The sequence below is a fragment of the Tamandua tetradactyla genome, chromosome 23 (assembly GCF_023851605.1).
Source record: "Tamandua tetradactyla isolate mTamTet1 chromosome 23, mTamTet1.pri, whole genome shotgun sequence".
NCBI classification, from domain to species: domain Eukaryota; kingdom Metazoa; phylum Chordata; class Mammalia; order Pilosa; family Myrmecophagidae; genus Tamandua; species Tamandua tetradactyla.
In genome coordinates, this window is record NC_135349.1 from 49,129,895 (window position 1) to 49,156,740 (window position 26,846).

At 45.5% G+C, this 26,846-nt stretch overlaps 2 long non-coding RNA genes across 3 annotated transcripts; both read right to left on the bottom strand.

Moving 5' to 3' along the window:
- Positions 1–878: 878 nt before the first annotated feature.
- LOC143667543 (uncharacterized) lies at positions 879–14,556 on the bottom strand. Its single transcript, XR_013168084.1, has 2 exons — positions 14,311–14,556; positions 879–1,150 (listed from the first exon to the last, which is right to left on the bottom strand). It is a non-coding gene; the product is annotated as an uncharacterized LOC143667543 (long non-coding RNA).
- Positions 14,557–22,458: 7,902 nt separating this feature from the next.
- LOC143666807 (uncharacterized) lies at positions 22,459–26,562 on the bottom strand. Of its 2 annotated transcripts, XR_013167738.1 has the most exons (4): positions 26,454–26,562; positions 25,931–26,093; positions 25,429–25,553; positions 22,459–22,882 (listed from the first exon to the last, which is right to left on the bottom strand). It is a non-coding gene; the product is annotated as an uncharacterized LOC143666807 (long non-coding RNA). The 2 variants fall into 2 exon arrangements; XR_013167739.1 differs by lacking the exon at positions 25,429–25,553.
- Between the last annotated feature and the right edge of the window lie 284 nt (positions 26,563–26,846).

The window sequence follows — 26,846 nt, forward strand, 5'->3', positions numbered from 1 at the left end:
CTACTTTCCTTGATCACACGGGAGTCTACATGAGCTGACTCAGAAATGCGGGTGCTGCAAGCCAGAGATTAGGCGTGCTGCCGAATGGCATATTCACCTCGCACAAGCTCTGCTGCGCCAGAAGCTTGTAAAATAATTTGTGCCTTTATCTAAAGGCAGAAGGGCTTTGCTCCCCCATCCCGCCCCCCGCCCAACTAGCATTCTGACTTGTTTTATTTTCTCCTTTCCCACCTAATAAAATGCTCAGTTCTCTGCTTGCCTGTGTAATCAGAGCAGAGCAGGCTGCTCTTGGAGCCGGCTTCCCAGGCCGCACTGCAGATGCAGAGTGGAGGGAGGGATGCGACTCAGGGAAGTAATGATGTCTCCAGCAGCAGCTGCCTCCCTGAGGTCAGACCCTTCCTGGCTCCCTCTGCCCTCCGTGCACCCCCCAGAAGAGAAGGCTGGCTTATTTACCATTTTAGAAAGTTAGACCTTTTCAAAGAGTTGCCCCAGGCGAAACAGTCTTCCTTTCCAGGTTCTCTGAAACTAATGACTCTTCCTGAGAAAGTTTTGACAGTGAGAGTTATTCCAACAGCCGAGGGAATTTGCTGGGAGCTAGGCTGGCACACGGCCTGCAGCTGAGCTGGACTGCTCGTTGCTGGCTCAGGGATGCCTGATTCTAAAATGCAACAGGGCTGATTTTCTGGAAAACGGGAATGGGAATGGAGGAAGGGTGCACTGAGCTGGGGCACATCCTGCCCTAAAAGGCAGATTCTGGGTGGGTGGGTGGGTGGGAGGGGGGAGTCTTCAGGTGCCTGATATATTGGAATTGCACTTGCCATCACAATTATAGTAGTAATGATGATGTCTGTGATTTAAAAGAAGATGGAAAGCATGGCTTACACATACAATATCTCATCAGATCCTTAGAATGATGTCAACCAGTAAATAAATGCTGCTTGCCTTCATCGCTGAGGAAAACAGAGGGTCAGATAGACAATCTGAACAAGAATCAGCTGATGTCCTGCCTGGGACTCAACTGCAGGTGTTTATAAGTCCATCTATGTCATAGCATCAGCTTCAGAGGACGCTGGGTGGGGGACTCACCACTTGGAGGTAGATAACGCGATGCCGGGAAAATGATGACCTTGTCCTCTAGACAGAGCAGCAACTACATATAAAATAAAATAAACTATTTTTATTTTCTAAATAAAAAGAACAATGATGTTACCATTACCATCTTAGCAACCTACTTCACATCCCTCAGGGCCCCTGTGTATACAAAAAGTTTGTGAGTTAGTAAGCTCAGGGATTACAATCTCATTTTGAAGAGGAAGAGACTGAAGTTCAGAGTGCACCTAAAGCTTGAGGAAGATGATGATCACACTGGGAAATAGTGAAACTTCCAGGTTCCCGGCAACCCCAGAAAACCAGGGGTGCTTTTAAAACTACGAACTCCTTGGATTCCACTCCAGACCAACCAAACCAGAACATCTGCTGGTGGGATGCAGCCCCGGGATGTGTATTTTACAATAATTTATGCACTGGTCCAAGGGTAGAAGATTGAAATCAGTTCATCACACCGCGCCTCATACATTTTCTTCCACGTAAGGATGGGGGAGGGGTGAGGATGGAGGAGAGAGAAGTGTTAGCTCCTTTCTCATTATTTCAGTCCGTGCAAATCCTCATTCTCTCAGCTTCACCGGGGATCCTTACTTGCTCGTGAAGCCAAGCCCTATTCAGCTCTCCCTGGACTGACCCAACCAAGATAGCCAACACTGCTGGGTACTGCTTATTCAACTTTCTCTCTTAGCATCCCATTACTGGGAAATAACCAGCTGCCAAATGGAGGTATTTTGCCCAGAGAATCGGAGCCAATCCTCTACAGTGCTCTGTGTTCTAATGCAAACCAATGTTCAGACATCACCTGGAAATAATTTTCATCCTGGATTTCCTCTCTTCTTTCTCAAATTACTATCCTCCTCTCTTTCTAATGCAACAGCAATCTCCATTCCCTCACCTGATTTCTCATCTCATCCAACCCTTTCACTTCAGAAGACACTTATGGTGACTTTCCCCTTGTATATTAGATATTTATTGCTGGGTAACAAATTAGAGTGGCTCCAGTGACTTAAAACCACACACATTTTTTATCCGGTGGTCTCCAGGGGGCAGGGGTTCGGGCACGGCTTAGTGGACTGTTCCACTCGGGGTCTCACCCTCGGGGTGTCTGCTAGGCAGCGCTCTCATCTGGAGGCTCAAAGGGGGAACTCTTTCAGGTGTTGGCAGAATTCTTTTCCTCAGGACTGTAGGATCAAGGACTCCAGCTTCTTACTGGCCTTTGCCTGGAGGCCACTCTCAGGTCTGAGAGGCTGCCCACAGCTCCTTGCCATGAGTCCCTCCCCCTGCCATAGATAGTTCACAATATGGCTGTTTGTTTCTTCAAAGCCAGCAGAGTACTGTAGAGGATTGGCTCTGATTCTCTGGGCAAAATACCTCCATTTGGCAGCTGGTTATTTCCCAGTAATGGGATGCTAAGAGAGAAAGTTGAATAAGCAGTACCCAGCAGTGTCGGCTATCTTGGTTGGGTCAGTCCAAGGAGAGCTGAATAGGGCTTGGCTTCACGAGCAAGTAAGGATCCCCAGTGAAGCTGAGAGAATGAGGATTTGCACGGACTGAAATAATGAGAAAGGAGCTAACTCTTCAAAGCCTCTAACCCAGAGGTAAAGATCGTGGTCAATTTCCTGAGTAACATTCCAGAATTTGTCTTTTCATTAAAATAGAAAAGGTACGTGTAGAATTATGCATTTTTGTGTGCATGTGGTTTTCTCTCTATATATAATATAAGATGGAGTCTTCCATCACAAAACGTAATCATGGGAGTGACATCTCGTCACCTTCACCATGTCCTATTTGTTAGAAGGAAGTCAAAGGTTCTATCCACACTCAAAGGGGCAAGAATATACAAGGACAAGAGCTGTTGGGGTCTAGCTTAGGATGTCCCTACTATGCTTCCTTACTCCACAAAACCTGCTCTTGCCAAAGTCACCCAGGAACTTCTGATAGAGAATGATGCTGATTATTCTGCACCATTTACTGAGGACCAACTAAATGCCAAGCTCTATGCACCCATTAGTGATTTAACCTATGGAAACTCCTGGGATACAGATATTACTAGCCTCTGTTATACGAGGGGTATCTGAGGTTTAAGAAGATATGAGTCAAGCCCCAGACAATCTGGTTTCAGGGGTGTCCTCTTAACCACTCTTCTATGTCTCTTTCAGTATTTTCTTTCTAGGTGATCTTTTTGTATATGCTTGATCTTTATGCAGTATTTGATTCCACTTGAAGCTTTCTTCCCTTGGCTTTATAAGGCCACTTTCTCCTTCTCTGATTCTTCCAAGTCTTCTATGCTCCTTCCCTTTCTCATATAATAAGACCCTTTTCCACAGGCTATTGTACACAGCCCTTTTCCTCCTCACTCTTTAGGAATCTCATTCGCTCTCATCATAGTAACAATGGCCTCTACATTTATGACTCCCGACTTTTTACTTCCAGCTTCTCACCCTAGGAATTTGTATTTCTATATTTCTAACCACTAGCTCAACATGCTGACTTATATGACCCTCAAATTAAAAGCAAAAAAAACTTAACTATTTAGCTTTCTCCTTGACTGCTGGAGTCATCAATTCCAGACTCACGTATGTCTTTTCCTCTTGCTCTACCCTCTCTATCCACCTAGCCACCCTACCACGGCAATTCTACTACAGTTGCTGACAGGCTAAAACCACAATTGGAAACTCCAGGGGACATAGAGATGAACAAGGCGTGTTCCCAGGCCATGCACCAGTGCATTTAACCATCTTCAAATATTAAGTACCTGGCCCAAAGCCCAGGGACAATGTAGGTGTTCCTGAAATATTTGTTGAATGAAAAAATCTTACTCCTTAAAAAAATAATAACATTCATTAAACAGCTTGATTTATTTCATTCAAGCAATGTCTTCCCTCCTGCTGTTCAAGCTGATGCCCTCTATAAAGACAGTGGTAGCGTTTCATTCATTTCTCTTGGTACCTACTACAGTGCTTGATACCTGAATGTCACTAGAATAAAAATTTAAAAGCAAAACATGGGACTGTGCAACACAAACACTGAACCCTAATTTAAACTAAGGAACTATAATTAATAGTATAATTATAAAATTGTTCTTTCATCAATTGTAACAAATATACCACACCATAGCAAGGTGTTAATAATAGAGTGGTATATGAGAACTCTGTATTTCATGCATGATTTTTCTGTAAATCTATAAGTTCTCTAATAAAAAAAAGCTTCTTAAGGAAAAGAATAATCCATGATTTTAAGGGATGATTTTTGTATAATTGAGTCAATACAAACTTCCTCCATTAGCACAGACTGTGACAATTAAAAAAAAACTCAAGCCTTCTGATTCTTCCAAAAGATGCATGACTCCAGTTTCAAACTAGGTGACAACTTGGGACTATGACCATGGCTATATTATTGTCATAAATAATTCATGCTCTATAGTTAAAAGTTCCCCTTGAACTTGCCTCCAGATCCGGTCCAGATCCCAGAGGTAAAGACTGTGGTCAATTTCCTGAGTACCATTCCAGAATTTGTCTTTTCATTAAAATAGAAAAGGTACGTGTAGAATCATACATTTCTGTGTGCATGTGGTTTTCTCTCTATATATAATCAAAACCAAACTGCTTGTTATGAGTTTGCAACTTGCTTTTAACCTCAACAGTTTGTCTGAGGCATCTTTGCACGTTAGTTTATCCAGACCTAGCACATTCCTTTACACAGCTGCATACTGCGTAGTATTGGAAAGGACGGATGTTTATTTAAGCAGCCCCTTTTGCACATTTAGGCTATTTCCAGTTCTTTTTTTTGAAATTGCATGTCTTTGAATCAACTCCTTTTTGCACTTTATTCCCTGGAGTGGAATTTACAAGCCACGTTGCTGAGTCATAGGTATGGACATACCAACATTTTTACACATAATCTGAAATTGCCTCCCAAGTCATGCTATGAATTGTTGCCCTCATCCAGTAGCGTTTGAGAAAGACCCGTTTCCCAGAGAACACCAACAGATGTTGCCAAACTTATATTTGATATCGTCAATCATCCCTTAAAATCATGGATTATTCTTTTCCTTAAGAAGCTTTTTTTTATTAGAGAACTTATAGATTTACAGAAAAATCATGCATGAAATACAGAGTTCTCATATACCACTCTATTATTAACACCTTGCTATGGTGTGGTATATTTGTTACAATTGATGAAAGAACAATTTTATAATTATACTATTAATTATAGTTCCTTAGTTTAAATTAGGGTTCAGTGTTTGTGTTGCACAGTCCCATGTTTTGCTTTTAAATTTTTATTCTAGTGACATATATACAACATAAAAATTCCCCTTTTAACCACAAATGTATAAAACTCAATTGTGCTAATTATATTCACAGTGATACTCATCACAAGCACCATTTACCAAACCTTCTCCATCAACCTAAATAGAAGCTCTGTACAATTGAAGGCTTAACTCCCTATTGCCTCCCTCCACCCCTGCCCCTGGCAACCCACATTCTGGTTTTTTTTTTTTTTTTTTAAGGAAAGACAGAGAGAAGGAAGGAAGGATAGAAGGAAGGAAGGCAGGAAGAAAGGGAAACATCTTTTTTTTTAAACATTTGCTTGTTTTATTGTATTCTGTTTCTCCGTTTTTGGTACATGGGCTGGGGCCGGGAATCGAACCGAGGTCCTCCGGCATAGCAGGCAAGCACTTTGCCCGCTGAGCCACCGCGGCCCGCCCCACATTCTGGTTTTTGACTCTTTGAAATTCTTGTCCTACTTATATCAGTGAGATCATGCAATATTATACCTTTTGTCTCTGACTTATTTAAAAAATCATGGATTTTTTAAGGGATGATTGAGGGCTTTACAAAGGTTCTGGATGAGGATTTTCCACTTGTTTCCAGAGATGTTTCCTGGAAACATCTTCCCACCACGTTGATACCAAACCACCTTATTCTGAGTGATGGCCATCACTGGGTCAGAGCTGCCTCCCTTCTCGGTTTGCTTTGTCTTCCCAGGTGGTAGGTCCTCTGAGGAGACTCGTCAATCCTGCTGAATATGAAGGTGGAGGGAAGGCATTCTCACATTCCATGTTTGCAAAAATACCCATGTGTTGCTTACGCTTGGGGCTTCCCAAACCTGGCTGGTCCCTGGGAGCATCCGAGAAGCTTTAAAAACAACATCTTCCTATTTCTGGGACTGATTCAGATGGGTAGGAGTGACATCTCAGAGATGGGGCGAAGGGATCTGTGTTTTTAAAAGCTTCCCATGTGGTGTCTGATGCAGCTGGTTTGTGAATAGCAAATACAAGAGCTATATTTTAGTTACAGCCCATTATATAGGATGCACAGAGCAGGTGGGGCTTTGCATCCAGGAACACCTGACGTCAGTTCCCTGGTCAGCCTCTCTGCCCGTGTTGGTGGCTTTGAGCGAGTCCCTTCACCTGGTCGAATCTCTAGTGGTTGTCACAGCTAGCTATGGTTGATGTCAGCTGTGAAGCACTGATTTATATCCAGCCACCCAAATTAAAATAGAGTCAAAACAGAACAAATCATCCAGTTCTTGCCCGTTTCCATGGTATCCCTATTCCAAACTGAGGCTCTGGTAAGTTATTGCCCTTGTCATCCCACCATCTGTGAAATCTGAGTTAGAATTAAAACCACTCAGGTCTCTAAGTAACAGCTGGTGATTCAAGCTCTGCTAAGTTGAGAGGTGAGCAGCAGTGGAGGCAGGAAGGAGCAGGTGAAGGGGGGAGGGTGGCGCAGCGTGGAATATGCAGCCTCGTGCTTAATAGACAAGGCTTGGAGTCTGTGACTAACGATCCAAACCCTTGTCCACTCTGGGACTTGACCTTTGCTGAACCACAGTTTCTCCGTCTGTGAGATGGGGCCGTTAATGACTACAGTGGGGTGTGATTGTCGAGACGAGAGAAGATAATTCATGTAAAGCACAGTGTCTGGCATTAAATGCATTGCAATTATCATGATGATAATACAGAGATGGTGTCTTGACAACTCTTTGGGAATAAATTAGAGGAGAGAAGGAAAGCCACATGGAAGGTGGGCAGGCTGAACTGGGGAGAGCAGGGTCAGGGCTACGTCGATGCAAGTTTGGAGACAGAACTGCTGTACAGACTATAACAAACGTAGTGGCTTAAAACAGCATGGCCTGCAGTTCTGGATATCAGAAGTCCTAGAATCAAGGTGTCAGTAGAACTGCGTTCCCTTTAAATGTTCCAGGAGAGAATCCCTTGCCTTGCCTTTTCTGGCTTCTAGAGGGTGGCCATGCTCCCTGGTCGTGGACTCTTGTCTCTACTACTAACCACCGCAGTGTAGCATCTTCAGATTGCTTTCTGACTCTGAGCTTCCTGCCTAATGTATGAGGACCCTTGTGGTTAGCCTGGGCCCACCTGGATAAAGCGTCCCTATCTCCAGATCCTTAACTCAATCACACCTGCAAAGTCCTTTTGGCATGTAAGGTAATGGGTTCGTCGGTTCCTGGGATTGAGACATGGACATCTTTGGGGGGAGGGTCATTATTCTGTTAACACAAAGGCCAAGAGAAGGAACTTGAGTTATAAGAGATACCAAAATTACGTATAGAGTTAAGGGTACCCCAATTTTTCTCTCCAGAAATTGAACATTCATTCATGCACTAATATCCTAAAAATGGAAAGGTAGCTATGAGGATTGAATAAAATAAAACTCGTTCTTCCTCGTTTGTTTTGATTTGGTTTGATTTATTCGGCGAACATTGTCCCGAGCACTGAGCTATGCACCAAAGAATTTGGTGGGACAACAGACCACGCAGATGTGGGCACAGCAGAGTAAGGACTCTTGTGGGGAAGCTGGGCACGTACTGAGGATGCACACGAAGACAGGGTTTATTTATTTTGGGAATGGGTTGGGGTTTGGTAAAACCTTCCCAGAAGAGGTAGGGTTTTAGCTGAGCCTTGAAGGATCACAAGGAAATGATTTGGCCAGGAAAAATAAACAGGCAAAAGACAAACCCACACCTCCCAGGCAACCACCCAGTCCGTTTACTCACCCCGTTACCACTTGGCTTCATGCCCATCAGATGAAGAGGACCTGGCTCCCAAAGAAGAAAACTTGGGCCTCCTCTTGTCTCAGAAAACTTTCTTCCTGCCACTGAACTGGATCCAACAAATATTTATTGAAGCCAAGGTTTGGGGACCACCTTAAAAGTGTCCAGCATGATCAGTACTTCAAAGATGAAAAAAAAAAATAGAGATGATTCACAGAACTTCCAGCTTCTGAGACTGAGAGCAACTGGAGGTGGGGGGAAGTTGTTTTATTCCTCCATAAACCCAGTCCGGAGGCATTTTGGGGTTGCTAATGGTTTAACGAGACAATATGTGTTCAAATCATGGCTCTGTTACTTAATAGTTGTGCTATCCTAGGGCCTTCGTTAGCTTCTCTGTGCCTTGGTTTCCTTATCTGTGAAACGAGGATAAAAGCAGTTCTTTCTTTTGGGTTGTAAATGAGGATTCGGTGAGTGCAAAGGAGTAAGCTACTTAGAATCATGTTTGAAACATAACAAAACTCAATGCATGTTGACAATCATTACTGTCATGAAATAGACATTCACTATATGTTTCATGAATGAATGCTGCATTCCGTGTTTGAGGAGAGAGAAGCCTGCAAGCAATTCTGCATGCTATTATTTTTTGCCTCTTCACTTTACAAATATGGAAATAGACTCAGGGTGGTCCAATAGCTCATCTAAGGTTACAGGATGAATCGTACCGGCTGACTTTATGGCTGGAATCTACGAGTTCCAAGTGAACTGGCTTAGGAGAGCTAAGGGGAAGACACTGGGGTTGTTGTTGAGGCTTGGAGAATGAGATTCTGGGGTATGTGCAAGTCTCCCCCTGCCCTTCTCCATGCACAAACCACAGTGTGCAACAGGCATGGCTCACTCCACCTTTCCTAATGAGAACAGGGATGCTCAGAATCTCAGCATCCCCTGACCTCAGGAAGCCAGCCAAGGTTCTTACCCAGGACCTTCATCCTTCACTTTAAGGAAAAACACCTGAAATGGAGTGCAACTCCTTCTCTGAGCCCCAGATGGCTTGAAGAAACAACAAAAATGATGAAATGTATAAATGTGACAAATGGCCCTTGGAATTTGGCCATGTGGCAGGATAGAAGGCAATGCTTTCTCTTCTTTTGGCAAAGAGGGAGAAGGAAAGCTCGTGATATCCTCAGGTCAGGATATGGGTCAAGGAGACCCACCAGCCCTGCCCCAACTTTGACTGCCATTTGATTCCAGAGACAGCCTCTTAATTTCTGGGGTCTGAAGAAGAGCATGTTTGCACCCCCATTTCCTAAGTGATGGCAGCAGAAAGCCCCCAGAAATCTGGATTTTTCTAAGGTTAGAGAGCCAGCCCTGAATCTCCCAAGGCAAAGACTTCCAAAGAGTAAAAAGCACATCATACACAGTTCAGGCACACTTTGTCCTTGGACCTCAGGGAGGTACTGAGCAACCCAATTTCCCTCTTCTCTTAAAGTAAGATGATGCAATCACAGTGTCTTGAGTTGCCAGAGATTTGGAAAGTTTTGTTCGACCAGCAAATGCTCACTAAACTCTTCAACTGGGTCTGGTAGCTCTATGACTGGTCCAGTTTTACTTGCCCAGCTGTAGGCATATGGTCTAGAATTTGCCAATCAGAGTACCCCATCCCCAGGCCATAATAAGCAGTCAAGTTGGACGGGGAAGGGTCTGTCACCCAAACAGGGACAGCCAGAATGCTACCCTGGGAAATACAGAGATCTTGGTAAATAGAGTGATGAACTGGGAAGATACGGCTTTGAGCATGTTGGTTCTGATCTTCCCCACCACTTGGCTTTCCTGAAGAATGCAGTTAAGCAGAGGTGAGAAATGCATGCAGAGCAAATATCACATGGAACCAAGTCATCATTTCAGTCTTTTGAGACCCTGGTTCCTGAAGCTTCTTGCCTTGCTTTGCAGCTACCCCTGTATCTTTCCAGGCTAGGTAAAGAAATTACTTCTTTTCTTTGAATTAAGCTAATTGCAGTTTATTTTTGGTCATTTCCAACCAAAATATCCCCAGGCTTACCAGGCTGGTGTGCTTAGGTCTCTGCTCATCTTGCTTCTCTTTGCAGACCCCTGAACATGCCTCAGCCCATTCTTTGTTCTGATAAAGTCCTGTTCAACTTTCAGTTCTCAGTTGGCTATGGTCTCCCCTGAGAATTTTCCCCTGAGATCTCTGTGGATAGAGGCAAAGTCCTTGAAGATGGAGTGTACCTGGTTCATTGTTGTATCCTCAGCACGCAGTGTCATGAATGATATTTAAAGGAACTCAAAGCTTAATTGTTGACTGAATGGAGCACTAGTTATCCACCAGAGGAAAGGGGGATCGAGTGTACAAAAGAGGATAGAAGAGAATGAACATTTTTGGGCATCTGTCACATGTCTGGAATAACTAGATGCTAGCTATCGTTGGTTTCTTTCATTTCTCCCATTTACGTGCATTACTTTATTAAGCACAGCATTATACAGCAAGGATTGTTGCCTCTGTTTATAGACAAGGAAAAGAAGAATCCAAGTGATGGAACCTTTACCTGGGACATGTAGTAAGGGTATTGAAGATCCAGAATTTGAACTCATGTCTGTAGGGGTCCATGAGTTGTGTTTTCTTTTTTGACCATTTCATGCAATAATCAATTAAAAAGACCTGGTCCTGTTCTCAAGAAGCTCAGATTTAAAGAGAAGAAATGCCCAAATAAAACTTGGAAATAAAATATGAGATAGTATGAGGGCCCTAAAACCAATGAAGTATGAATAAAGTGGCACCAAGACACAGAATTGGGCAGCATTCTCTATCAACCTTCAATTTTATCTCTTGCCCTAGTGAGAAACATGTTTCAGGTGATTAGGAAGAATTGCCTAATATTCAGAAATCTCCAAAGCTGGAAAGAATACTCTGAAGGTGAAGAGTTCCCCATGAAGAATATACTGGACATAACTGAGTTTATAGAAAGAATTAAAAAGAGCTCTTTCAACCCAAAAATTGATGATAAATTAACCGTGGCTCATTTGACTCACTTCTAGGATCTTGGTCAAGAAGTCAGAAGGCGGCTTTGGACAAGGGCAGAGAGTTGGATGAACCTTGCCAGTGGCCATTCCAGGGAATCAGGACTATACTGTAAGATGACCTGGGGCCGGCTGGTGAGTGAAGGATGGCTTTGGGCTGGCTGCAGGGGGTGAGCTTGTAGAAGGAGGAAGTGGTCCTTGGAGCAGAAAGACTTCTAAGGAGGGATGGTTTGGAGCTTTGGGGGCTGTGGCAACTTCTTAATATTCTCTGAAGCTCTGAATGAGGAGGACCCATTTGCCCTAGTGGTAAGTTATGCCAAACAAGTCCCCTTCAACTCTCCTGGGGCTAATCTAACTTGTCTGTCTGCCTGTTAAGGATATATATGTGTGTGCTTGTGTGCGCATGCACCTGCTTGGTGAGTAGCATTGTTGGCAGCTCCAGACGGAAGTGGCAAAGAAGTCCCATTTGTGGGGAGGAGAGGTTCTCACCTGCAGAAAACAAAACCGTATCTGCTGAGTAAGGAGCTGTCTATAAGAAATCCCATAGCAGAAGGGGGATGTCTAGCTCTATGCCTGCTGTGTCTTATCTTCCATCAGCCCGAGACAGTATACTCTTTGTTTTATAGGTGAGGAAACTGAAACTCAACGAGGCTAGGGAATATACTGAGAGAGAAGATTGGATGAAATCATGCAAGAGTTCTAGGGCCAAGTAAGATTTTGGATTTCCTGTTAAATGCAATGGGAAACGATTAAGGAGTCTTGAGCAAAGGGGTTGACAAAACATAGCTCTGGCTGCTGTGTGCATAATGAATTAGAGTAGGGTGAGAGTAGAAGCAGAGAAGCCAGTTAAAGAGCTATTTGGTGTTCCACATGAGGCAAGGCAGTGGCTTGGATTAGAGTGATCGCAGTCAAGGGATGTTGGATACTTTGAAAAGTAGACTGCATGTGGAGTCTACACTGATGAGTGCCCTGGAGCTATTCAAATAAAGTGGTCAATGCATACGCTGAGAAAGGGTCAGTCTTCAAGGGGTGCAGGGTCATGGCAGATACTGTGGGTCGATCTTGAGTCCCACGTACAGACAAGACAGTCTTCAAAGCCCTAAGAGATGCTTCTCTACAAAAGGCCCACCCAACTTACAAAGGACATGAACTTTCAAAGATGGAAATTGGCTGCATGTGTATGTCAGACACCAACCCTTTCTAAGGCAGGGAGAACAAGCTCAGAGAAGCTCAACTGCAAGACCAGTGGAGAGGGTAGAACTCATGTTCACCAAGCTTATACCATGTACTCGCACACAACTTCTCATTTGCCCTCACGTTCTTCATGAGATGTTAGCATGCTTGTCCTGACTCTGCTGACCAGGAAGCTGAGGCTCAGGGATTCTGAGATCTGGTGTAAGGTCAGACAGCAGGTAAGGGGCAAAGCTAAGATTTGAATCTGCACCTGTGTCCAAGGCCTGGGACATTCTTAGAGCAACATAAAGATTCTGAGGTGGTGATAGTGTGGGTGCAGGCAAGGGGGCTTTGGGGACCATTAAGAAAATTATAGCCCATTCTGGTCCCCCACCTGCCCTGTCCATGACCCAGGCTTGGAGTGACCTTTACTGACGGAGACCCAATGGGGACTCAGAGCTGACATTTCCTCCATCACTAGCGTGCATCAATATGGGCCAGATGAGGTCTACTTGGGTGGGGGGTGGGGGTATGTAAAAGTGGGAAGAAACAACGATTCCTCTTGGTTTCAGAATCCCTCTACAATAGCGTTTGTTGATGCTTGAGGTCTTCCCTGGGATGAGACCAGCATGGGGGTTTCACTGGGCCTGGGAAAGGGGTAAGAGAAGGAGTTGGACCCAGCCAGCCGGGAAGCAGCACTCTTGCCATCTCCAATGAGGCATCTGCCCCGCACTGCTCGCAGCCCCCTCTCCAGAATTACAGGTAATAAGGTAGAGCTGATGTTAATGGTTTATGACACGAATTCATTTTGAGAACTATATGCTTCACCCATCGCTTTTATTTTTCAATTTGGATCTGTTGGGTATTAATAGCTTTGGGGCTGTGTTTTCCATTTTAATCTTGCCTTTTCTCATTTCCAAGTAGATTCCTTCTTTCAATTTACACAAACATTAAACCTTCATTTCCTGCAGCCTTGCTTCCCCCTATCTCTCTCATTCTTTCCGCTGACCTTGTGATAAAACTTTTCTTTTGTGTGAGAACTTGCCTCAGCCCAGGCTTACCTTTCCAACCCACCTGCCGCTACCACCTGATGCTCTCGCCACACTTCACTGCTTGCAGTTTCTCATCCACCAAGAAGAGATTATTCAAGCCAAGAGAGGCTTAACATGACATGTCCAGAAGCGGACCGTCTCAGGGCTGGTCAGTTTGGAGGTGCTATGACCTCAGCAAGGATCCAGCCCCTTTCCATCTTTCTACTGTGCCTTCCTCAGCATAAAGGCCTTTTTCTTTTCCCTTCCCAGTTTGTCTCCTCATCATTAGAAACCTATAGAGCTTCAGGCATCCTCTCCTCCACAGCCAGGTCCACGGAAAGGGGTGTCTACGTTTCCTGTGGTTGCTGTGACAAAGTCCTGCAAACGGGGGCTTGAAATGGCAGAAATTTGCTGTCTCTCAGTTCAGAAGCACAAAGCAGGCAGGGCTGGGCTGCTTTTAAGCCTGGAGGGAAGTATCCTTCTTGGCCCTCCTGGCTTCTGGTGGTTACTGCCTTTCCCTGGTGTTCCTTGCCTTGTTGACACATGGCTTCAATCCCTGCCTCTGTGGTCAAACAGCCTTTTCCTCTGCAGGGATTTCCTCCTGTTCTTATCAGGATGCCTGTCACATTGGAATAGGACGAGGCCAGGTCATTTGTAATGCCCCTGTTTGCATTAGGTTGCTTTGTATGGTACAGGGTATCAGGACTTCAGCAGGTCTTTTTGGGGGACACAATTCAAACCATTACAGGAGGGCACTCTTTTCATTCTCTCTTTATTTTTATGGGTCAGGAAATTTCGTCCCAGAGGCTCCCCCCATGGCTTTCTTTCCACCCTGTCGGTTGCATCAGGCCACAGGCCTTATCTGTTCATGGAATAACAGGACCTCGGTGGTCTAGACCCATCATAATCCCTCCCCTAAGGCTGAGACCCCTCCCTCCGGGCCCTGCAGCCTTACACTTGAATGGAGCCAAGGAGTCTGGGCTACTGCTCAGTCAGTTACTGCACATGCCACCGTTTCCTCACCTATGGGGCTCAGCTTGCACTGCTCCAGCTGCCCCTTATGTGGTCCCCAACCCTAATGCAGGCATCATCCGGCTTGCTGCTGGTCAGACTTTAAAATGCAGCCCAGGTACCACATTCTCTGGATAGTCCTGATTTAGTCGCTGCTTCTCACCTGCAACCCCTCACTGCCAGGGCATATGACAAGCACTGCCTTTGTGATGCTATCTTGATAATAATCTGCTTGTCCCACCCGGCTGTGAGCAACTTGGGGGCAGAGCGTGGGTCTCATTCACTTTTGTCCCTCAGAGCCTGGCACAGAGTAAATGCTCAGGAAAATTGCTGAAGGGACAAGTGGCCCTGGGGAAGGGGGAGTTGAAAATGTCCAAGGCTTAGGTCTGCCTTGAAGCACTTCTCACCAGAATGTGAGTCAGCAGCAACGTGGAGATGCTTGTAGTTTCCTGAACAAGCCATGCTCTTTCACGCACCAGTGAGTTAGAATGTTTTGTTTGTATCACTTCAGCTCCCATACTCTCCTGTGAGCTTCCACCCCCACCACATAACCATTTTTTTTTGGCAACCCCTTCCCTTTTTAAAAGAATCATCTCCAGTATGACTAGGTCTTCTCTGGAAATCTCTCCCCTACTTGGGGACACTTTCCTTTGTGCTCCCCTTGCATTTTGCATGTATTTCCCTTAACTTAGGAAGCCTAAAAGAAAAAGCAAAGCAACCTCTCTGGGCTTAGTTTTCTCATCTCATAAAAAGGAGTAATGAGCCGTCTACTTTTTGTTTTGAGAATTCAATGGGTTAATGCATTAGTAACATTTAGAACAGCACTTGACACGAAATGAAGCACACACTGCGTGTTGGTATGGAGATGGCCACAGCACGCCTCTCTCTGTGATGCACACATCAGGTTACTCTCCTTCCTTCCCAGTGGAAATGAAGACCACATCTTGTCTGTCTCTGACTCCCCAGCTCCTCGCATGAGAAAGGCACAAGGTTGATGCTCAGGCAAGCTTTGCCGAGGACTGAGTGAATGAAACAAAAGTTTTCCTCCTGGAGGAAGGCCCCAGATGCAGCCACTCTCCATCTGTCTGGAAAGAGCAACAAGGAGGAGGTGGGGGCTGCAGAGGGAGGAAGTGATCCTAAACCCTTCCTATCCTCTGTCCCCAAGCCTCAAAAACCCATACAATCTCTCTGCGAGTTTGGGGTGGACTAAACTACAGGTGAAGAGGTCCCTATAAGTGAAGGGATGCAGACCCAAGTTCTGCTTTGGCCACGTGGCCTTGTGTGAGTTCCTGGGATGAGGTGTTGGCTTCCCATTCAATAACATGAAGAGGCTGGATGGGGTTATATCTCAGGTTCTTAGCATCTAATATTTTTTTCAACAAATAAGTTATAGAATAGAAATGAGACATTCTGAGGTTCCACGGGCTCCCTAAACTTCCATGAGACCAATAGATGTGAGGGGACCGTCAATAGAGGTTGTACATAAGCATCAGAAGGGCATGTCTGACCCAGGGAGAGCTGCCTGGGTCTGAGAGAAGTCATAGGGGTAGTGGACCCTGGGCCCAGACTGGTCTACCATCTAACTCTCACCCTGTTGCTTGAGAACCATGAACCCTTCAGCAAAAGATTGAGGGTCTCCAAGCCTCAGTTCTTGTCTATAAAATGAGGAGATAGCTCTTACCCATTAGAGCGGTAAGGAGAGTGATGCATGCAGACTCCCCTGCTGCAATTATGGTTATTGAAGGAAAAGAGTCTCTGTGGCTACAGTAATCAGGAACTGAGACCTGAGATGAAACTTGAAAGATGGATACTGGTCAACTTGGCAAAGAGAGGTGAGGAGTGAGACATATCTAAGATTGGGAGCTGATGATAATGATGATGATGAGGGTTTATGATGCATCAGTCTCATTTAATCCTCAATACAACCCTATGAGGTATTTTAAATTCCTTTCTCAGCATGAGAGACCAAGATTCAGAGCAGTTAAGTAACTTTTCCAAAGTCACACAGCAAGGATGTGGCTGAACTGAGATCGGAATCCATGCAGTCCTGATTTGCAACCATGCTCTTAACTTCTATGTTCTTCTCCCTCTATGAGAGTCTGGGAAAATGCACTTTCCCAGAGAAGTTTAAAAGCCCTGAATACCAGGCTAACATCTTTGAATACACGGCTGGCATGACTTGGTGGCCTTTAAAGGACAGCAGAGTTTGTCCAGGATGAGAGTCAAGCTCCACTGGACTCCAGGCTCCTTGCCAGGGTGGAAGAAGGGCAGCTCAGCCATCCCAGCTCATTCCCCATGCCAAGGAACCTCTGCAACGTCCAGGCTGATGGCTGAGTCACAGCTCTCATGGTCCTGGCTGGCAAATTGGAGACACCCTTAATTGGATGCTGAAAAAGCCCCACCTGCTGCACAATGGTTCCAGCAGAAGAGTTATAGCTGTTTACTGTAACACACAGACAGTCCCATTAACAAGAATGATGGGAGGCTGCTCCGTGGCATTACTCTTTGCAAAAGACTTGACAAATATGCTTTGTAAATGAAGCCGCTCCAACAGAGAAAACATATAACACTCCTTCTCCCCACCCCCACCCTGTCCCCTCCCCTTCCTAGGGAGACTTTGCACGTTGAATTCTTTATGCATTATTCAAGGCTCCATATTCGACGGTGTTCATCAATAGTGGTGCCCGTGGCAGGGAGAAGCTTGTATCAACTGACAAATGTAGACAAAGCAGGCTGCTTAACCCAGGAACAGTGGGTCAGAGAACAAACAGGGAAATTGATGGTGTGCACCATATTTCTGCAGGAACGGAGGAGTAAATGAACACCATACGTCATGGCTTATCACATACAGCAGGCGGGGATAGTGGATGGTGCAGTGTGGCCTACTTAAGGAATGTTGATGGATGGCTCCCGGCCAGCTTTTGTTCCAGGCTGGGGTCTGTCATGCTACAGAGGGCCTGGGGCATCCTTAGGTGGGCAGGCCTCCCCAGTCCCAGGCTTTGGAAGTGGCCTCTGTTGAGTGGAGCATGATGGACGTAGTGGCAAAGTCCTCATGGCCCCCAGTTACAATGCTGAACGCACCAGTGCACTCAACAGACCCCCGGATCTCATGTAGGATATGGGTTGTATACATCCTAAGAGGGAAGAGGGTGCAGTGGTGTGGGTCTGGGTTCTGGCATCAGTTGTAGCAGGTTCTCATCTGCTATTTATTAGCTGGGTGGTCATGGATAAGTTAGTGAGCTGAGCCCCTCCATACCTTGCCTGGAAGGTGGGACAATAGTAGCTCCTGCCCACCAGGATTGATTGGGTTAACATGTGAAACCCTTCGAAGAGTGTGGCATCCAGTAAGCATATAATACATGCTAAATAATAAATGTCTTTGAGGTAGTGAGCTTGCTGTCACTGAATTTGTTTAAGCAGAGGACAAACCTTCATTAAGGGACGATTCTGGGAGGTGGGAATGGACCTTTCAGAATACCTGCCTTGGCGTCCAGTTCTGTCGGTTCACTAGTCATGAGATCTTGATGAGTCATGTGACTCTGAGACTCAGTTTCCTCTTCTTCAAATGGAGAAATATGTCAATGACATCTATGAAGCATGAAATAGTGTGTCCTACCCATAAAGACCAGGGAGAGAGGTAGTCATTGATATTCTTGGAATGAAGGATGGGGGTTTAGGGTAGAACCCTCCAAGCTGTTAGTCCTGAGAGCCCATGACCTTACAAACAGGACTTAGGTTAATTCTCTTAGGTCAGTGGCCATCAGAGATGGGTCTAGTCCCCTCTTAAGTGGGAGAAAGTGAAGAAGACAATCATAAAATAAAAATGAAATATGTTCCCGATCTATTGTGTAGCAGGCAACTTCAGTCACCTCATTTAAAATTCACAACTCCTCCAGTTGTTATAGTATTATTATTCCCATTTTGTGGAGCATCACAAATATCTGAAACAGAAAAAGGTGAGCAGCCCTGGCAGAGGTGATTCTGAGTCCACAGCAAAAGCCACCTGGGAGGGCCGAGGTTGTCCATCTCCCCCGCCACCCCTGGAGGAGGGTGTGTGAAGATCACTGCAGAACTTTCCTTTCTCCGTACATAGTGGCTGCAGGCTGGGCTGGGTCTGGACAAGAGCATTTTGTTCCCAGCCAGACATCGAGACAACAGTAAAGTCTCCCAACTCTCTGGGAGGAAAATGGGCTTCTGTCTTCTTCAGTGAGTTGAGCCCCAGGAACAGCCAAAGCAGCTGGAAAAGGGAGTGCTGGTATGAGAGGCACTGACTGCGGAGTTAGCATCTCCGCTCTTAGCAGAAGCCTGTGCTGGGATGCAGGACAGACACCCCTTCCCTGAGACCTAGGTCTGATGGGGAGATGGACTGACTGTAAGAAAAACCTGAAGATCACTCAAGATGTGCTTCTGAACTTTCAGAAAGGCAGGGCACCTCAACAGTCTTAAGAAGCATTAATACAGGCAGTCACTCTATTGCCTTCCCTTCCGGGGTAAGATGCCAATCCCTAATGCAAACACATGATCTCAGGTATTCCTTTCACCGCTCAAGCACGTGCGTGCAAGGTGTGACTGACACCTGTTCAACAACCAAGGATACCTTGGAGAGGCTCCAAAGACCTGAGTTCACATGTCCAACAAGCTCCTAGCCAGGACAGACTCTTCCTGCTCCCCTAAGACTTGACACCATCGCACTTATCTTTCTCTCTGAAGCTTGCTGTCCGATGCAAACAGAAAATGACCCCAATGTGCATCATGGAGGTAATTAAAACTTTTCTGCTTGCCACATTGAGAAAAAAGAAAAAGAAGCAAGGGGAATTAACGTTAATAATATATTGTACTTCTTGCAGTATTCCCAAATCTTATCATTTCAACATCTGATCAGTATCATAAAGACTAACAGGACAGTTTATATTCGTTTTTTCCTACTAAACCTTCACCATCCAGTGCGTATTTCCACTTTACCATACCTTCCCAATTCAGACTTGCCCCATTTCAAGGGCTCAGTGGCCACACGTGGCTCAGGTGGCTGTGTTGGACGGCTCAGATCTGCAGGTGACCTCTTAGCACAGGTCAGTCCTTCAGGTCTACCTCTCAAGAGCCTCTCTGACCCCCAGGCCAGAGTAGTACCCCGTCTGTCCTTCCACATCCCCATCAGATCATACTGTTTTATTGCCCACGTGGCACATACCCCTACCTGCTGGTCCTGTTATCAGGGTCTCCTTTTATTTTATTGTCTGGCTCCCCCCACACAAAGTAAGCTCCAAGAGGCATATGTCATCCTATTCAGTGCCCAGGACACAGCTCAGAAGACATAATTCTCCTTTGAGCAGCTCAATGACTGTATATCTGAATAAAGGCTACTAATCAGGCTAACATTTTCTCTCTACCCTGTTGCTCTTGGGGGCATCAGGGGGACTGGAAGACCCTCGCCCTCCCCCCCATCCTGTCCTCTGGCTCTTCCCAGGCAGCGTTTCCCCACTGCAGTGGTTTGTAACTTGGGCTTCCCTCCCCCAGCTGCCTTTCTCCGTAGTCCAGGAGTTGATTACCTGTCTCCTGTTCTAAATTCTTCCCGGGCAGGTACTTAAAGGAAGAGAAAGATCCCTGGTCGGCGTGTATCTATTCTTCATCTATGCTAATTTGCCCGTTCTTCTGTAATTTGTAAGGTGGCAGAGCCCTGACACACTCTTGCAGCCTGGGAAGCCGGTGCTGTTTATCAGCCGCTGCCTGCCGCAGCCATTGAGTAATTCTCGGCTGCCTGTAAACAACCATCTACCAGATTCGTTAAACTCAACGTGCACAGCCGTTTCGCCATACAGGTGAACTTGGTCGAGCATTCCGGGATGCGGGCTCCTGTGGGCTCACAATTCCTGGAGCCACTCTGTGCTCCTCGCTCCATAGGGAAAGAGAAGGATGCCCTTCCTCAGGGGAGAGGAAAGCTTTCCTAGCCAAAGCATGAATCAGAGAATCCCGGAGACTTGTCCTCTTTTATTGAGAACAGAGTTGTGTCTTGCAAGGAGCCTGTGCATTGATACATATACAACATATACACCCCTCCAGGCATCCCTCCAGTCTAGAAGCCTCTACTGAAGTTGTCCATCTTCAACACTGGACCTTGGACTCCTTGTGGGCAGGAAAAATGACTTGTTCATCTTTGCAACTCCAGCTCCTAGCTCACCTGACATAAAGGACATGTATGCTTGTTGAGAGAGTAAATGGAGGAGGTGATTCTACAAACCATTCATTAATTCAGAGCTCTTTATTGAGCATTTGCTACTTGCTGGACCTGGTTTGAGGCCCCTGAAACAAGTCTGTGAACAACATGGGAGAAGAACCTGCCCTCTAGGCTCGTACCTTTCAGCAGAGAGCTGAAATAATGCTGTCAGCGCCCCCCAGCTCTTTTCCAAAGCGTACCAAAAGCTTATTATTATTCCTATGATGGCCCTTAAGATCCTGTCACAGCTCAGCACAGTGGGGAAGGACGTGGGTTCTGGAATCTGACACCATGGGTTCGAATCCAGGCTCTGTCACTTACCCTCTGCTCTGCTTCCTTCTGTGAAGGGAGGTTGGGATGGTCCTACCGTGAAGGGAGGGCAGGGGGCGGTGCTGGGGACCCCCAGAACGTGGCACCTGGAGCATATCCTGAGCTCCAGCGGCCTGTGTTGAGCTGCTTGTGCAGGGAAGTGGGCAAGGAGTGGATTTGGGACCCTGCCGCAGGAGCCGCGGGCTGGCCCAGGTGGGTGATTTCCCGAGGCTGGAATCGCCGCGAGGGTCTTGGATGATGGTGGGAAGCCGTGGAGGTGCCATGGCAACCGCTGCAGGGCTTCTGGTGTTAAGCAATTAAAAGTTGGATCGCTGGAAGATGCAGAATTGCCAAGAAACAGCACAGCAGGGCTCTCGGAGTGCAAAGAGCTGCGGGAAGAGCCCGAGTCTCTGCAGTCCCCGGACCGTTGCCGGCTTCCCCAGGGCAAGGAGGAGGGTGCGGGCTGCTCCCACTGGGGCACAGCCGGCTCTCTAGAGCACCTGGCGCTCTGGACCCCTGAGGAAGGCTGCCCAGGACAGCAAGGAGAGAAAGGGTTTACTAGTGAGAGCGCCATGCGGCCCAGAATTCCCCAGAACCGTCGGGACTCCTCAGCGCTGCTCTCTGGAATGAGATTATGCAAGTTTGATTACTTCTGGGTGATCTTGGCAAACCACTTAATCTCCACCAATCAGTCCCCTCATCTACAAATTGGAGATAGTAGTAGTACCGTGTTGTGATAGTTCTGTGAGGTTAAAGTGGGGTAAAACGCTAAGACAGTGCAGGGTGTACCGTAATCCCCAATAAACCCTTTATAGAAACCCTCTTTTTCCCCATCTCCCATTTCCTTTCTTTTGTATCCCCGAATCTCCAGGCTCCTCACTTTATCCTGGTGCTACCCCATCCCTTACCAGGAGGAAGAGAGGGCAAAGGAGATAAAGGAAAAATCAGGGAGAAATGGAAAAATGGATCCTTTATCTCAAATAAAAACTAAATAAATGCAACTATCTTTTTATAAACTCTATTTAGTGTCATGCAATTGCTAACAGCTTTAACGAAATTAGAACCACAAGTGATGTGTGTGTATTTATTTATCAAATTATTTTTAAAACATTCTAAACAATCATATTTTAGGGAAGAAAAAAAATGTGTATTTGTCAAAGCCTCCCAGGAAGGAATTTCAACCAGAAGGAATGCACTGATGTTTTTTTTTTTTTTAATTAAGAGAAAACAGCAAAGGCATTTTTAAAAGTGAGCCCAGGATCTTAAAATAAAATAGGATGATAAACTCTTTGCTGGCAGAGTTGCAATTTCTCTGTTGGATTTTGGATCTGGCTTTTATTATTAAGACTGGTGCTGAAAGCTGGCATTTTGACGGGAACATGGAGCGTTTGTCACTATCTGGGAAAGAGATAGATGTTGAATGACATTTCAGAAGAAATGTATACATTTTGGGTCTAAAGTACTCTTCCTCCATACCAGGAAAATTCCACTAGCAAATAACTGATTGGTTATCTCAATTTCCTAATTCCCATGGCTATTTAAATGGAAACAATTAAAAGGCTTTTATTTTATGTTATTTTATTTATTTTTTACTTTAACTTTTGAGGGAAATGGATAGAACTTTCCTCCATGGTTAGCACTGTCTCCAGGTATCATTCCCAGCTAGACAAACCAGATGGAGCCTTCCATTAGGGAGAACATTGTTTCCTTCTTATCCAAATAACCCAGGAGAGGAGTATGGCAAAGACAGGGGAGGAAATATCATCCATGAGACTTGGATTTCTTTCACCCTTGATCTGCTGCTCACTAGCTGCTTGCTACGGGCAAAGCACTTTCCATACTTGACTTCTTCGTTAAAAATCGGTATAGCGTGATCGACATTCCTTCCCTCAGTAGATATCGTGATGGTCAAGGCTGATGAAGTGCTCAGGAAAACTCTCCAGTGCTCTGCAAATATACACTGTGGTAATTAACCTGTGCAGCTGAGTTTGTGGTCCTGAAGGGACAAGAGAACAAGCCTGTCAGGTAGGGGAAGAAAGAAACAACCCGATAAAGACCAGCCGGAGAAGCAGCAGGGAATATGGGATCTTCACCGGAGCTGACTTCCTGGCAGTTTGAGGGTGGCCACATGTTCGTAAAACAAATTAGATTTGGATTTTTCCCTGTGTTTAAGTCTACCAGCAGCTCAGGTTGGACTCAGCTCCTTGTCTAGGCTGCTGAATAGTCATACAAGGTTACTGGCCACCCTTGTCCATTATCAACATGAGGGCCCACACTTTACCGGCTCCTTGCCTTCCAGGCATGGTTCCCTGTCTCTTTAGCCAGGTCAGCTGTAGCTCCTAGGTGGACTGATCAAAGTCAGAGCCAAGCTACTGAAATTCAGGGAACATTATGATTTGTTGACCAAGAGTCTCCAAGGGAAAAAAAAGGGAGTGATGCCTCAACTTCCCCTCAAAAGAGAACATATTGTCCCAGGTCTGTATGGTTCACAGAAACTCCTTCTCCTCAAAGTACAGCAATAAAGGAATTACAGGAAATCAATGACAATCACTCATGCTGAGAACAAAGGTTGAGTTTGCAACAGCAAGGGAGCCACCATTATTTGCATTTGGTGGAGACTCAAAGACAGGCAGAAGGGTGGGGGAAAGGAAGAATGCAGGTAGAGCCTGGCTGGAGGCTGTTCAGATAAGGAAAATGGAGGTTAGGTATGTAACTAGACATGGGGCATCCTAAGCGATTGATTGGGGGAGCATGTTGCCTTTCTCCGTTTGGTCCCAAAGTGGAAGTGGGGGCAAAAATGAAGGAAGCTGTCAGTTATTCATCAAGTCTTAGGAATTTTAGGTTCAGTGTTACAAGGGTTGTGAGTTGGCTTCCAGGACCGAAGGCTGAAAATAGTGGGTCGGAGTTTTATTTTTATATACGGTCTGGCCAGTGTCCATTTATCATTTATGTATCCAATCTCTCAGGAGGCTTTGGATGTTCAGATGTTACTGTTTCCTGAACTGGATACCAGTGGCAAAAGTCCCCTCCAGGTACTTTTTGTAACCATTTCCAATTTCCAAAGCTGAAGCTGCATCCTGTTTATTGAACTACTTGAGTCCTCTACTCCCAGAAAACGATGGTTAAGAAATCCCCCCAACCTTTTGGTTTCCAGGAAATGGCTAACTGCAAAGGACATTTTACTCTTACATATTCCAAAATAAGACTCACCTCCACCTTTCCTCAGTGACTTAGATAAGATCATCTCCATCTTTCCCAGATGACTCACAGATGACTTCTGTGCCTATTTGCCCCTATTTAACCCCAGGTCCCCTTCCTTTTCCCTAAGACTTTCTTTAGTAATGAGTGTTCTCCCTAATGCAATAGCCAGAATAAAATCATCTCCTTAATTGGCTGATGGCTTTTGTTTTTGACAACCTGAAGTTGAATAATCTTTCCAGAGGGAAATTCAGGTCTCCATCAAGGCCATAAGAGACTCCAGGCAAGAAAGTTATGGAGAATCAGCAGGAATTTCCTAAAACAATTAACTAGACCTAGACTAAGAAAGGAACAAAAGGAGAATTTGTATGCAAATTGATGGGCATTCAAACCATTCTGCTTTAAAGCAAATAGCAAATCCTTGGCAAAGGAAAAAGAAAGGGTGTGGGGCAATGGAAGATGTCCTTGTTGGGCCATGAAGTTTTCTCTATTTTATTATAATCTTCAGTCCTATAATATGTGTCAGAATTCTTGGGCACCAGACAGCAATATGGATAGATCCATGGAAAGGCTGGAACAAGGCAGTGGACTAGACTTAGGGAACATATTCAAACTTTTTGACTTTTGGAGGAGTGCCCTTGGCCAGTGGAATTGCCCAAGAGTCCATTCTAAAGGCTGAAACTGTCTTGAAGTTTTGTCCCTCACCTTTTACTGCTGCTACCAATGACTGGTGAGAAAGTACAAAAGCCTAGTGCCCTTGCCTCAAGGCCTGACAACCTGGGGATGATATTTAGTCTGTGTCCATGGGATCAGGCTGAGTAGGGAACATCTGAAGCTTCCCCTGGGTTGGCGTCTTCATTTTCCCTATCCTAACTTCTCCAGTCCCTTAGGTTTTCTCCTGGCCCTGCCTTAATGAATCGCTTATATACAAATCCTTGGTTCAGTGTCTGCTTCTGAGGACTGGACCTAAAATACTCTAGTGACCTATCCTGATGAAGGAAGGGAAGAAAGAAGGAAAAAAAGAAAGAGTAAAGGGAAAGAGGAGGAGGGATGGACAGAGGAAGGAAGAAAGAATGAAGGGAGGGAGGAAGGGAAGGGTAAATGCTTTCTTTGTACGGAGAGAGACAAGTGAGGGATAATGGAAAGAATCCTTGATTTGTGGTCAACAGTCCAGCATTTGAATTCTAGCTATGCCACTGTTCAGCTGTTCAATCTTGGACATGCTACTTCCCCAACTTGAGTCTCAATTTTCTTATCGATAAAGTAAGAATAACACTGACTCCAGGTTTTGGCATAATTAAATAAGGTAATGCATTTGAATGGACCTAGCCCGCCCAAACGCACCATGCTTTTTCCCACGAAGCCCATCAGAAAACCAGGCTTCTCTAATAGGAGTTGATCCCAGCATTTCACCTTCGATCCAAAGAGAAGTGTTTATCTACATCTTCCTCCTTCCTCAACTTCCTCAACTGAAGTTGAGAAGAAAGAATGTGATTTTTAGAGCAGTAGATTTCAAATTTGCACGTAAAAAATCGCTTTGGGGCTTTGTTAAAAATTCACATTTCTAGATTTCCCCAAGAGATTCTGGTTCAGTGGATCTGGGAAGGCCCCAGAAATCTGAGATTTTAATAAGCTCTGTGATCCAGAGGCTGGTGGTCCACAAGCCTTAATTTTAGAAGCATTGCCCTAAGGTTCAGAGTCCCCTTGTTCTCCAGGGCTGCTCACCCCGGCATTGATGCTCAGGACTGTTTTTGTCCATGCACAGGTTCAGTCCCTGTGGCTCCCCCAGCCCAGGCCAGACACTCAGCCAGGCTGAGCTCTCTCACCCGCTTGCTTCTCGGCCTACCTTGCCCCGTAGGGTTGACACTTTGCTCTGCACATTGATGAATTCATTCATGGACGTCAATGAGCACTTGTCTGTTTTAGTGCAAAACAAATGGGCTGACATTGCAGAGAAATCCGAGATGACACAGACGATCAATCATAGCCCTCCGTGGGTCCACTGAGCCCTGGAAGGTGACAGATCCATTACAGCTGATTAAGGCCAAGCACAACGAAGAGCCAAGGTCCTGTCTCATCCACGGCTCTGACGAGGCCAGAGTTCAGCCCTCTGACTTAGACTGGGAATGCTGTCATCGTCACTCGTCCTCATGTCGCTTTCTGGTCACTGACGCCTGGATCGATGTACCGTCTCATTACGGTCAAAGCTAACTGTACCTCAAGCCTCGGTACTTTCCCAGCCTCCCAAAGGGTGTCCTCACCCCCACCCCACACTTCAAGTTCCTGAAGTTTCCAAAACACAAGTGTTCAAGAGGATGGATATAGGAGGAAAATGCTTTAAGTGTTCAAAAATCTTTCTATTTCCATACCCTTTCCATACATGCAAAACACTGAAATCAAGTCCAGGGGTCAGCAAACTTCTTCTCTAAAGGGCCAGAGAGTAACTATTTGTGGCTTTGTTGGCTAGTCGGTCTCTATGGCAACTACTGGCATTGTACGTAGCACAAAAGCAGTTACACATAATAAGGATGGGAAGGTAAGACTGTGTGCCAATGTTTTGGTTTATTTACCAAAACAGGTGGCAGGCTGGATTTGGCTTGCAGGTTGGCAATAGTTTGCCTATACTTGGTCTAGCCACATTTGTCTATGCATTCATTCAGTAAATATTGCTGAGCATCTTCATGTGCCAAGTACCGGGTTGAGTGCTGAGGGTCCAGCCATGGAACCTATAGTTTAATAGTGGGGAAAAGACATTGAATAAC